Consider the following 12,695-nt stretch of genomic DNA (forward strand, 5'->3'; position numbering starts at 1 on the left):
GTCATGCACAGAATCAGGTTTAGTTTTGGAGGAGTTTCCTAGATGTTTTGTCTTGAATCTGTTCTCTGTTATGATACACTTGTTCTTTCCAAGGTGAATTTTCATTGCCACCACAGTAGAAATTTATAAAACTTGGAGGAATTTTCCATGCTCTGCCCCATCCCCTGATATGTTGGTGAAGGTGATCTGTCATTCAAGGATCGTATCATTTGTCTCCAGCAGCATTAAAAGGAGATTTCCCATTAGACTCCAAGACTCTGCCTGGCACACACAAATCTTTTTTTTATTTGTTTTTAGAGTAAACAAAAATCCTTTACATTTCATTATTGGAAGATTAGGACATTCAAGATTGTTTTTGTGGATTTCTTCTGCCTTTACACGAGCTCGTATTCTGTTGGCACATCAATCAATTCTATAAAGAAAATATATAAAGGATGAAATTATCGAGCTTATATAAAGATTGAAAGGCTGGAAGCTGAAAAATGTAAATTCAAAGCCATTTAGCTCAGTGACATCAGCTGACTGTAAGTTAAATTTTTTATATATAGCCTGCATCTTACATATATACAATATATATATCTCCAGTAATATTCATCACTCCTCCTAGTTCTTCCTTATCCTAAAGGAGAAGGAAACTTTTAGTGCCTTTATATCAAATTAGTAATAAGCAAGCAATTAGTGTTTCATTATTGTTTGTTTCAGAGTGAAATACTGGATGAAAAATCGCCTCTTAAATTTAAATATTTCTTCATTTCTTCCCCCAAACAGCATTTTTCAGTGTTTCTATGCAGTGTTTTTGTATTAAATACTTTATTTTGTGGTAAGTGATGCATTGCAGGCTGCCCCAAGCCAGGACTGGTTTTTCCCCTCACCATTTTCTCTCTCTTTTCCATCCTCAAGTTCTGTTAAAAGTCAGCCAAGCCACCCTCTATTTTTGAAAGCTGGGCACAGAACTGAAACATCCCTTTTTTCCCCCCACCTGTAGTAAATGTTCACTCTGGAAAACCAAGCTGGAGCTGCAGAAAAATGGGTTCGTTAAACGCTATTTGCACAACAACGCACCACGAACGACTTTATTATTCTCTATTTAAATTACTGTAAGTTAGAGAAGAAACCGGATTGAAATATTCAGAACAGCTGCCTGCAATGGTCTCAGCTCTGTATTGAGGGTGACAAAATGAGGTGGGTTTGGGCCGGGAGGAAGGTCTGTGTGACACCAGTACCATCTTCAGGCGAGTCAGAGCACGACAGATGAATTTCTCAGAGCCAAAAGGCCGGAGCGTAAATCGGTCCGAAAATCATTCCTTTCACCTTGTTCGGGTCTGGCGCTGCGTTACAGTAAAAAAATTTTGTATTTTCGCCCACTCTCGAACCTACAAATGCTCGCACAATAATAGCAGGTTTTTAAATACGTGCACAGATGCACAGCCTTAATATTCGGGGGCAAAAAAAAGTGGATTAATTTTCGTTTTTTTCAAATACAGGATGAACGTAGACAGACTGAGGGGACAGAGGTGAAAATTAGTAGTCAGTACTCATGTATTAATTTAAAATGTCATAAAATTTACCATTGACCTTGTTAAGCACTGAAAATCCCCACTGCAGCTGAGAATTTATTTGGATTTTTATGTGACTCAAAATTATGGAGAAGAAATCCACTAAGAACTGTGAAGTAAAACCACACCTGGCTGAGGAAACCCCTCGGTGTAAATTGCTGAGAGAGAACTTTGCAGCTACTTGTCCTTCCTTGATACTCTTTCCTAAACAACTGGTTGGAACTCTGAGAGCTGAACAACTAAAGTAAAGGGGGCTTTCACCTGAGCCAGCCCAGATGTTCTCATTTATGTTGGAAGTGTTTTGGTAACCAGGTTTTTGGGCAGCACTTAGTTAATATGGTGATTTATGCATTTTTAGAAGATTAATTGGACAGTGCACTAATATTGGAAAACCATCCTACCTCATTTTCCCCAGGACACACCAGGTTTAATTCCATCAATTCAAATATTTCAGATCGATTACAGAATCAATTTTGTTTTCATGCTCCCTGAGAGAAAACCTTCTTCCACTTAAGTCTTTTTTTTTCTTTCTTAATACTTTTTTGTCCCTTGACTTAGTAATTTTTTTCAAGTTTCACTAAAATCAGTGTTTAAATGCTGCTTCTAGAAACAATCTGACCTTGCCAATCACCTCTTTGCTGTTGGATAACGTGTGGTACCTTCCAACTTCTACTTATGACATGCCTTTGAAATGGTTACTGGGGAGTGTTACTTCAGATTTTTATCCTTCACCCTTCAAATTCAATATTTATTATCAATGTGTCGTATGTTTAGGGCATTTAGTACTCTGTATATTAAAATGCCACAGAGTAATTTTAAAATGTCATTTTTTGAAGATTACAGTAACGGTAAAAAAGGTTGCACATAAAACATGTTCTATTTTATCTGGCTAAGGCTGTATTTTAATGAAGAATTATGGGTATGATGGCTGTTATTGCTGTATAAAACTGCACTGTGGTTCCCAGGAGATTTAGGGAACCTTTTCAACAGTTGGATCTTGAAGTTTTATTTTCTGTTTCAGAAAGGGAAAACTCATTCGAGGCTTTCAGGGTTCAGTGATTTTGAAATTAAGCTGCTATACAGAGCTATCACAGCACTCCTTATCCGTGTGGAAGCCCGAGCCAGATGATCCAAGCTAGAATTGTGTGTCTATAGGTCTCATTTCTCCAGCTACTGGTATGTGGATTAACATGTCAGAGAGAAACTGTAGCATCAGTATGAAATGCCTCTGTAAAAATATTTGCCAGCCCTTCCCACTGTCCACTGCAAAGCAGGCTGGTTCCTGAAATCCTCATTCATTTTTCCTGGGCACCTGGGAACGTTCTGAAGCAACTCCATGCAAGCAGACTGGGAGTGCTTCTGAGAAGTTTTCAGGTGTCAGAGCTCTGCTGGGGGCAGATCCTGCTTCCCTTTGCTTGCTCAGCTTTGTATTTGAGCTCTGCTGAGGAAGAGGAGAAAGTTTGCTGTCTCTGTGATGCTTTGGCATTTGTTGGGTTTGGCACAGCCTGGTAACCTGCTCTTCCCTGCTGGAACTGCTCCTCCTTCAGTGGGAATTTGATACAAATATTTTTAACTGGGAAAATATTAAGGATGACTATATTCTATTCATAGTCCAAATCCAGTTCTTCAATCACTCTGCAGCAGCAATTAAATGCAGTGCAGGGCAATTTTCTCTGAAATAAATTTCACAGAGAAGTCTTGCATACAGCAGAACTGCACTTCTAGCTCTGCACTGTGATCCAAACCTGTGTCAGTATTAGAAAGGGTAAGAAAAGCCTGTCCTTTGCTTTGGGTCAGTAGAAATGAGTGCCCAGTGCTGGCTGTGCTCCAGAGCTCATGGGAAATACATGGATGACAGTGGGAATAGATGTACAGCAAGGGCTGTCAGAATTTATTTGCCAGCAACATTTCCTATTGCCCTGGATCAGGAAGACAGCAGAGGACACATTACAGCTCTAAGTGGCATTCTGGTTTAAACAGGGCTATAAACATGACCCTTTACCACAGATCTACAAAAGTATTGCCTTTGCTCTAATAAAAAGGCCTAATTTGGGTAAGAAGCCTTATTAGATGGAAACCAGCAAAAAGACACAATAAATCTGTGTTAATGGATAAGCAGAAGAACAGATTGTGTGATAATTCTGTGGGGTTTATATTAATATATACTCCCATGACTTTACATGTCTTTGCATTAATCTAAATCTTCCTTAACACCACTGCTAATCTAGTCATCAGGAGTTGCAGCAATGCCCAAAGACAGAGAAAAAGCAGTCAGGTATCTCACTGTGTTAGTTGTATGCTTATTGCAGTCCTTGAACATGAAGGTATCTTAATTAAAACCAACCCTAATTCAAACAAATATTCTGTGGATGTATTATGAAAGCTCTGATTAATCTAGCAATGCAATGTTTGTTTAATCAAGATATTGCAGAGATACTTTTATAAAGCCTGATAAATTACACTGCAATCCAAGGTGGCAGCAGATATAGTTGATAGCTACCTAAATATTCAAATCCTTTTAGGAGAGATGTGTATACAGAAAATAGGCAGAATTGTTTACTTTTTAAAGTCACTAAAGCTGTCATTTAATGCAAATGAAATAAAGTTCCCAAATGTGAAACTAAATTATTTTATGACTACATATTTTTAATCATGAGAAAAAAAACTGTCTAGACCAAAGTTCATTGTGATGAATATTATGATGATACAGAGAAGTGATGACTCTTGCTATGAGTGCTCACTAAATATGCACAGAATTATTTTGTGTTATATGTGTGAATGCCTTTGAAGAAATGCTGAAATTCAAACTTTTAGTGTCATGTGCCAGAGTAGTGATTTTTTTTTTCAGATTTTTAAAATGCAGACTTGCTCTTGAACTTCAATTCATTATGTGAAATTTTGAGGGTTTCTGATACAAATATTCTACTTTCTTTGCAGCCTGTACAATGCAGCTGTATGGTAATTATTGCTCTTGCCCTGCTTTTTCTAACAACCCTATTGCACTTCTGCAAAGTAAACTTACAATAAGTAAAGACTCCTCAGGAGAGTTAAGGAAAATAATTTTGCCAAGTAGCTCAGGATTCTGTCAATCACACAACTTTGGAACAAGATGTGCATATTCCTGTTGTTATCTACCAAGATCATTCCTGCCTGTTCTTACAGAAGAGGAGGAAGGAACATGGAACTGCTGGAGAGAGTCCAAAAGAGGCACCAAGAGGATCAGAGGGCTGGAGCAGCTCTGCTGGGAGGGAAGGCTGGGAGAGCTGGGATTGTTCAGCCTGGAGAAGAGAAGCTTTGGGGTGACCCCATTGTGGCCTTGTAGGACCTGAAGGAGCTACAAGAAAGATGGAGAGAGACTCCTGACAAGGGCCTGGAGGGCCAGGACAAGGGGGAATGGCTTCACACTGCCAGAGGGCAGGGTTAGATGGGATAGTGGGAAGGAATCCTTCCCTGTGAGGGTGGGGAGGCCCTGGCACAGGGTGCCCAGAGAAGCTGTGGCTGCCCCTGGATCCCTGGAAGTGTCCAAGGCCAGGTTGGACGGGGCTTGGAGCAACCTGGGCTAGTGGAAGGTGTCCCTGCCCATGGCAGGGGGTGGGATGAGATGATCTTTAAGGTCCCTTCCAACCCAAACTATTCTGTGATTCTATGACAGGAGGTTGAAAATGGAAAATGAAGCTAAAACCCATAAGTGATAATGGTTTTGGTACCATCTTAGAAATAAAGTTCCTTCCAGCCTTATCCAGTGTGTGATTCTGTGGTGACACCTCCAGTAGGTGCTTTCCTACCCATAAATCGCAGCACAGAAATTAAAGTAAATGTAGTGCCTGCAATTAATGCAGGGCAATGCCACTAATGTCCATAAAAAGCCATCTGAAACTGCCTGAAATGATGGCTTTTGAAAACAACTTGCACTCCAATCACCCAGCTGCAGACAATTTTAGTAAAAACATAGCTGAGCTGAGCTGTGGGTTGATGGTGTTTCCATTGGCTGTGGTTTGCAAACCTCCTATTAATTTCCCAACTGAAGCTGCACAGTCATTCATCTTCAGAACAGCTATTCTGAGGATTTATGAGAGCATAATATGAAAATAAGACTAATGTATTATCTGAAAAGGGCATTAATATTCGTGGTGCTGCCAGCATAAATCACAGGTCAAATGGTCATTCACATCAGAATGGGGAAGATTCCCTCAAGCCCACTAGAATGCAATTTATGTTACCTGTATTAAGAACTGAGCCAAAGTACAAAATCCTGTGGCCTGAACCTAAGAATATAATCCAATATAACACCTCACAGAAAGACTGGAACAGAGAAAGGCAAATATACTCAAAAGAGAATACCTCCAGTCTTCCTGTGGGTTTGATCATTTGGAGTCAAATGCTTTTCTTGTACACTACAGAGTTGGGTTAAGAACTAAGAAATGCTTTTTGTTCTGAGACAGTGGAGCAGCAAGAGTTTTTACACAGTGGCTACTAGGAATGCTTTGCATTCCTTGGAGGTACCTAAAATAAAGAACATAGTTGATAGGAGTGCCATGGTTGCAGAAATGGGATAAAGCACTCCAAATTCCAGCTAGGTGAATCACAGAAAACTCCTGAAGCAGAGTTTATTCCAGGTCTGCTGTACATTAGCCAGTTGTAATTATGCTGGGTTCGTGCTTTGTAGAATGATAAGAATGAAAACATTCTGAGGACACATTTTACAGAGGTGAAAAACCACCTTCCAATTTTATGTCTCTTTTCCTTTGAACATTTTGAGGTTTATTTTTGCTTTGTGAGTGCACCAAGGGGAAACTGTTCCCAGCATCACAGAACTCAAGGTGAAATGCAGCCACTAGAAGAGTGACCAGCAAAGCTACAGAGTGATTGTTGATAGGGATGTTAAGAGTATCATTAAAAAATTGTAGGTGTGAAATGGCACTTGGTAGTAGATACCTCAACTGGAACAAGAGCCAAGAAGGCAAGAAACTTACTGAGCAGGCTTCAGTTTCCATATTTCCTGTGAGAAAAAAAAAGCCTTTATAAAGAATCTTTTAGGTGTGGGACATCCAGGGTGAGAAGTGTCAGGTTTACACAGCGTGGTACAACTTCCCCTGTGCACAAGAGTCAACCCCTTTCCATGAGAAATGCTGGGTTCCTTTAGTGCTTGCAGAGACCATTCCTGCCCACATCCAGGTCAGGAATTCTCTCTCTTGACAAGAGCTTCACAAGCAGCTCTTCATGGCCCTTGTATTTAAACTGACTTATTAGTTTGCTCCTTGGAAAATAAACAGTGAGTAAACATTAGTTATTTCTATTTCCAGAAATTTCCTCGGAGATCTCATCTTAATGTTCTGGAAGTTTCCAACTGACTTTGTTCCTTAGATATAAACCCACACACACATCCAGCGCTGTCCTAACTTCAGGAGTGGATTGTTCTAAAACCAGGACCAGTCCCTGGCCAGAGTGAACTCAGCTGATTATTCTTTTGACTGTCACATGGAGATGCATTAATTTTGGAGTCAAGGAGTGATGCTGGGAGCACTGGGAGGGAACTGGGAGCACTAGGATGGAGCTGGGAGCACTGGGGAGAGTGAAGAAGTGATACTGGGAGCAGTGGGAAGGAACTGGGAGCGCTGGAGGGAGTCAAGGAGTGATACTGGGAGAAGTGGGAGGGAACTGGGAGCTCTGGGAGTGATACTGGGAGCAGTGGGAAGGAACGGAGAGCACTGGAGAGAGTCAAGGAGTGATACTGGGAGTGGTGGGAGGGAACTGGGAGCTTTGAGGGGAGTCAAAGAGTGATACTGGGAGCAGTGGGAGGGAACTGGGAGCACCGGGGAGAGTGAAGAAGTGATACTGGGAGCAGTGGGAAGGAACTGGGAGCACTGGAGGGAGTCAAGGAGTGATACTGGGAGAAGTGGGAGGGAAGTGGGAGCACTGAGGGGAGTTAAGAAGTGATATTGGGAGAGGTGGGAGGAAACTGGGAGCTCTGGGAGTGATACTGGGAGCAGTGGGAAGGAACGGAGAGCACTGGAGAGAGTCAAGGAGTGATACTGGGAGTGGTGGGAGGGAACTGGGAGCTTTGAGGGGAGTCAAGGATTGATACTGGGAGCAGTGGGAGGGAACTGGGAGCACTGAGGGGAGTCAAGGAGTGATACTGGGAGCAGTGGGAGGGAACTGGGAGCACTGAGGGGAGTCAAGGATTGATACTGGGAGCAGTGGGAGGGAACTGGGAGCTCTGGCAGAGTGCCCCGTCACAGGGGGCAGCCCCAGGAGTGAACAATGAGGGAGATGAGGGGGTGGGGCCCCTCGGGGATCACCTGGACTCAGGTGCCGGGGGGAGTGGCCGGGGGACCATCCCGGGGGCTCTGGAGGAACGACGGTGAGAGGGTCGGGGAGCACCGGGATGCAGCTGGAGAGGGAGCTCTGCCCCGGGAAGGTGCCGGGGGCAGCACAGGAGAGGGGACCCGCATCTGAGCGGGGGGCAGTGTGTGGGGGTGCAGGGAAGGGCTTCCTCCTTTCCAACTCCTCTTCCCGGTTCCTCCCCAGGAACCACAAAAAAAAAAAAAAAAAAAAAAAAAAAGCGGGGCGTTGGAAGGAAAAGAGTTTTAAATTGCGGGAAATACCTCCTCTACCATCACTGTATGTGTTTAAATTGAGGGGGAACCCCCTTCATCTGAGATTTCAAATGAAGGAAAACTTGCCTTTTGTAGGGTTTTAGGGGATTAGTTCAATTGACGGGGATTTCCTAATTTTCTGTTATTTTCAGGTTTAAATGGAAGGAGAAAACGCTCATGGTGTCATTTTCTGGCTTTGAACTGAGGGCAAAAATCCCCATTTTTATCATCTTAAGGTTCAAGTTGAAGGGGACTCCCTGTTGTCCCGCATTTTTAAGGGTTTAAATGGAGAGGAACCTGGTTATGTGCCATTTGGGACTTAGAGGGGATGGGGGTGATGGGGATTCAGGAGGTGATGAGGCTTCTTGGGGGCAACTTGGAACCTTGCAAGTGAAGGACAGCCCTGTCCCCAGGGAGGAAAGGCTGCAGCCTCAGGGTCTCAGGTGCAGATGATGGGCAGCTCAGGGCACTCCACGGGCAGCAAGACCTTTCTGTCCTGGCACCTTTTCTTATGGAGCAATCCCTTGACATAATCAATTTTGGAGGTGGAAGGGAAATTTCTGATACGGTTTCTTGACAGGGAATTACAGTTCTTTCCCATGGGAAGGAAAGCTCACAGCCCCAGTGTTTCAGTGGCAGATGATGGGCTGCCCAGGGCAGAAATAACCAGCCAAACCTTCCTGCCCTGGGAGCAAGCCTGGGGTATATTCCATTTTGGAGATGGAAACCAAGTTTTGGTGGTGGTTTGTCGAACGTGAATTTATGGTTCTTTCCCTTGAGAAGGAAAGCACATTGCCCCATAACAGTGTTCTAGCATCAATCCTTGGTTATTTTCTATTTTTTTGGGGGGGGGGAGGGGTGTTTCATATTTCTTTTGAGATGTAGTGTCATAGTTCCTCTCTGTGGCATGGAAACCAGTTTTGGATCCACACACTGGGTGATCTTGATCTATTTTTTTTTCCTAGTTTACAATGCTGTTGGTTAGAGCTTTTGATCCACTACAGGGGGAATGCAAAAACCAAGCTGCTGAGCTTTTTGTCCTGTTTTTTTACTCTCTGAGCTGTTAGTGGTGGGGTTTGGCTTAGGATCCTGACTCTGTGAGACTGAAGGATTATGATGAAATGTAGAGTTGAAAAGGAAATGCAGATCCCAGGGTGTGTGTGGTGCTCTTCAGTGGGTGCACTTGAAGGTGACCCAGCAACAGTTTGCTCCCCTGGCACTTTGGTGAGCTGTATGTTTTTCAGGATGTTTTTAATTTCGTAATCGGACTCTGTGAGAGGGAAAAAAATTATTAGTACATATAATTGGGAAGGAGTTCGCTTTTCCGTTTGAGTGTGGTGCAAATAGGAGTTGGCACATGAAAGGGGAAGGTCAGCCGAACCTTTCTGTCCTGCCGCACGTCGTTTGAGAGCGGCGACCAAAACGTTCCCACCTTTGGATCCGCACTTCGGGGGGTGTTTTCTGTGCTTGCAGCGCCGTGCGGTGGAACTGTTGGAGGCTGGCACCGGGGAAGGGCCACTAGATAGCGCTGTGTGCTCGAGAAAGACGAAAATACATCAGGGTTCCCTCCAAACCACCCAATGTGACCACCCAAAGCTGAAAACGTCCTCCACTGCTCTCCAAGGAAATGTACGGGCACGGAAGATTTCGCTGCCTTCCCCTTGGAGCGTGTAAACCACCGCGAACACCATTTGCTTCTCAGCTCTATCTACCGTGACGTTCTTTCGATCTCACAGAGTCCAGAGTTTAACCAAACAGTTTCCAGCTACAACTGTCTCAGAGAAATGGGCCAGGACAGAGAAATGTGCCAGGACTCGCAGCTCAATCCCTGTCCCACACGTTCAGCGTCGCAGGGTCCAAGGTGTCCATCTGCATCCCACAGAGAAAAAAGTGTCGGGACAGAGGGAGTTCCTAGATTACCCCTTCTCCTTCCCTAAAAAGAAAAAAAAAAAAAAAAAAGAGGTCCTAGAACAAAAAAGACAGTGCTGGGCACACTCTTCCCGTGCAGCCTTAGACTGCACAACACCCACTGGTGGTGTGCTTTTTTTTCCAGCTGTGTGCACTGTTCCATTTTGGCTCTCTCGCTGAGCCCAGCTCCATAATTTTAATCTGAAAGCCAAAGGGGAGAGAACAGTTACTGGGTTTCACAGGCACATCGAAGGGTGTCAACATCACCACGTGCACCGGGGCTGCGAGCTTTCCTTTCAAGCTCTAAGTACCGCCGCAGTCCTTCAATCTGGCAGAGATCCTCTCCCTGAACTAACTGTATCAAGTGTAAATAGGTGCCTGCTGAGCCAGCTGTTTTTGTCTCCGTATTTAGCTCGCATCCTTTGAAAAGAAGCTCACCCTCTGGAGCTGAGCACTTTCCTGCTCGTTGCAGGTACCATCACCATCGTATTCTTTTCCTGTTGCAGAGCCCAGCTTCAAACCTTGATGCATCCAGCAATTGCTCCCATACCAAAAGTCCTGGAACAAAAAGTCAGCTCTGGCCTTCACCTTCCCTTTGTAGTGCAGGTGTAGACCCACCCCGGTCTATGTGCTCAGCTCTGTGTACTCTCAAACACTCTCAGTCTCACAGAGCCCAGTTACAAAACTAAAAACGTCCCTCAGGAAAGGTTCTGGAAGAAAGAACCAAGTGCTGGAATTCTTTTGCAGCCTATAAACCGCACAGCAACCACGAGAATACTCGCCTTCCTTCCCGGCTGTGTGCAGGATCACATCCTTTCAGTCTGGAAAAGCCGGGATCCAAAACTGAACTCACCTTACGCTGCTCCCACGCTGTGGGACAAAAAGCTTTTTCCTGAGCACCTTTACCTCTCATAGGAACACCACACGATGGCGGTGTGGACTTGCATAAATTCAGCCTAGGATCCCTGTATCTCGGGACCGTGCTGTCCCTCTTGTGGCTGCTTGGTCGTGCCAAAGAGGAGGACCAACAGTGAGTTTCTCCCGTGCTTTGGAATGCATCGTGCTATGTTTTCCATCTGACCATTCGGTCAGCTGAAAAATTAAGTGGAAAGAGAAAATGTTCTGGAAGCCGTTCTCTTCAGCAGCTTCGTTTCCCGAATGGTCTGTCTCAACCTTTTGGGGATTTCTAGGCTTTTGTTTTTCTTACCGTGCCTCCCCCCCAGCAGTTTTATTGTCGTTTGGAAGTCGGAGTTAATCTAATGATGTGATGTGTGTTTTGGCTGTCACTTGCAGCAGGGCAAGGATTGTGTTACCTCATTGCCATCTTGGCTCTGTTAGACAGGACGAGCTACTAATTGCTTGAGCAATTACCCTGTTTGAAAAAGCAGAGAAAACTAATTGCCTATAAATAAATGGATAGGGCTGGGTGTAAATAAGTAGGGCTGTGTTTAAAGCGTTACTTAAAGAACAGCTTTGAGTTGGAGAGAGAGCATTTAAGAACTGTGGTTTCCATTTATCGAGTTGTGTAATTCAAGGTCGGGGTTACCAGCCTTCCTAGGATGAAGGTGTGGATCAATGAGATTTTGCCCACGGGTCTGGGAACTATCCAGAATATTTAGCAGAAATTCAGAAGTTGTGCTGACACGTGCAAGTGTCGCTTTTGTGAGTGCCTGCAATTTTTTTTAAGCGTATACTTTAGTAAGACAAGAAAAATTATTTCATTTTGATTGAATATTTCTATGATTACTGGCAGAGAAAAGAGTGTTTGTGGCGTGTGTGCTTTCCTGTATCCATTCTTTAGCCACTAAACTGTTGAGGAACACACTTGGTCCGGGCAGCTCGGCTTGCAAACTGCAGATTGAACTGCAGACAGAGATGCAGATTGAACTGTGGGTGGGAGCCCGAGACAAGGGGCCACGAAGTGCCAACCTTTGGGATAATAAAGGGCATGAGGATGGGTGATGCCAACCAGGTGAGGGGCCACAGAGACACAGCAGGAGCCCGGAATTGATGAGCTTTTGGATAACAAAGGAGATGATGACCTGTTACCCAGCGAGGTGGATGGATGGGGAGAAAGAGCCAAAGATTCGGAAGGAAGAGCATAAAAGCTGCTTACATATATATGTTAATGTAGGATCCGTTTCTTGTATTTTATTTTCATCAGCTACCAGGTGGGGGGTTTCTACAATGATCATTACCTCACATTCATGCTAAGGGTAAATTCTGTGGCATTTAATTGTTCCGTAGCGGATGGCGTTGAGAAAACACACCTGAGAAATGAAGCTTTAGTTGATTTATCTTGTTTGAATGCAACTAAAAAAACCAAACAAACAAACCAACCCATGAAAAATCAGCTTCTGTCAACTGTGCTTTACATTTTTACTTGATTCCCACTTTCCCAGCCTTTAACTTTTTGACAGCTGGTCTGAGAACCTGAGGACAGAGCAGCTCTGGTGTGATATCTGTGCTTTCTGTGATGCTGTTAATAAGAGCTGTGTTGTTTTTTTCATAGTGTCATCAAAAGCATCTCCACACTGTTGCTGCTAAGTTTTGCCACCTTCATAATTGAAAAGTTCCTATTGTGTATTTTGAGTAATTTTCATGCAGAAAACAAGACACTATAACATACTAGCAA

Source organism: Manacus candei, unplaced genomic scaffold (assembly GCF_025592945.1).
Source record: "Manacus candei isolate 608988 ecotype Guabito, Panama unplaced genomic scaffold, ASM2559294v1 h1tg000065l, whole genome shotgun sequence".
In the NCBI taxonomy this organism is placed as follows: domain Eukaryota; kingdom Metazoa; phylum Chordata; class Aves; order Passeriformes; family Pipridae; genus Manacus; species Manacus candei.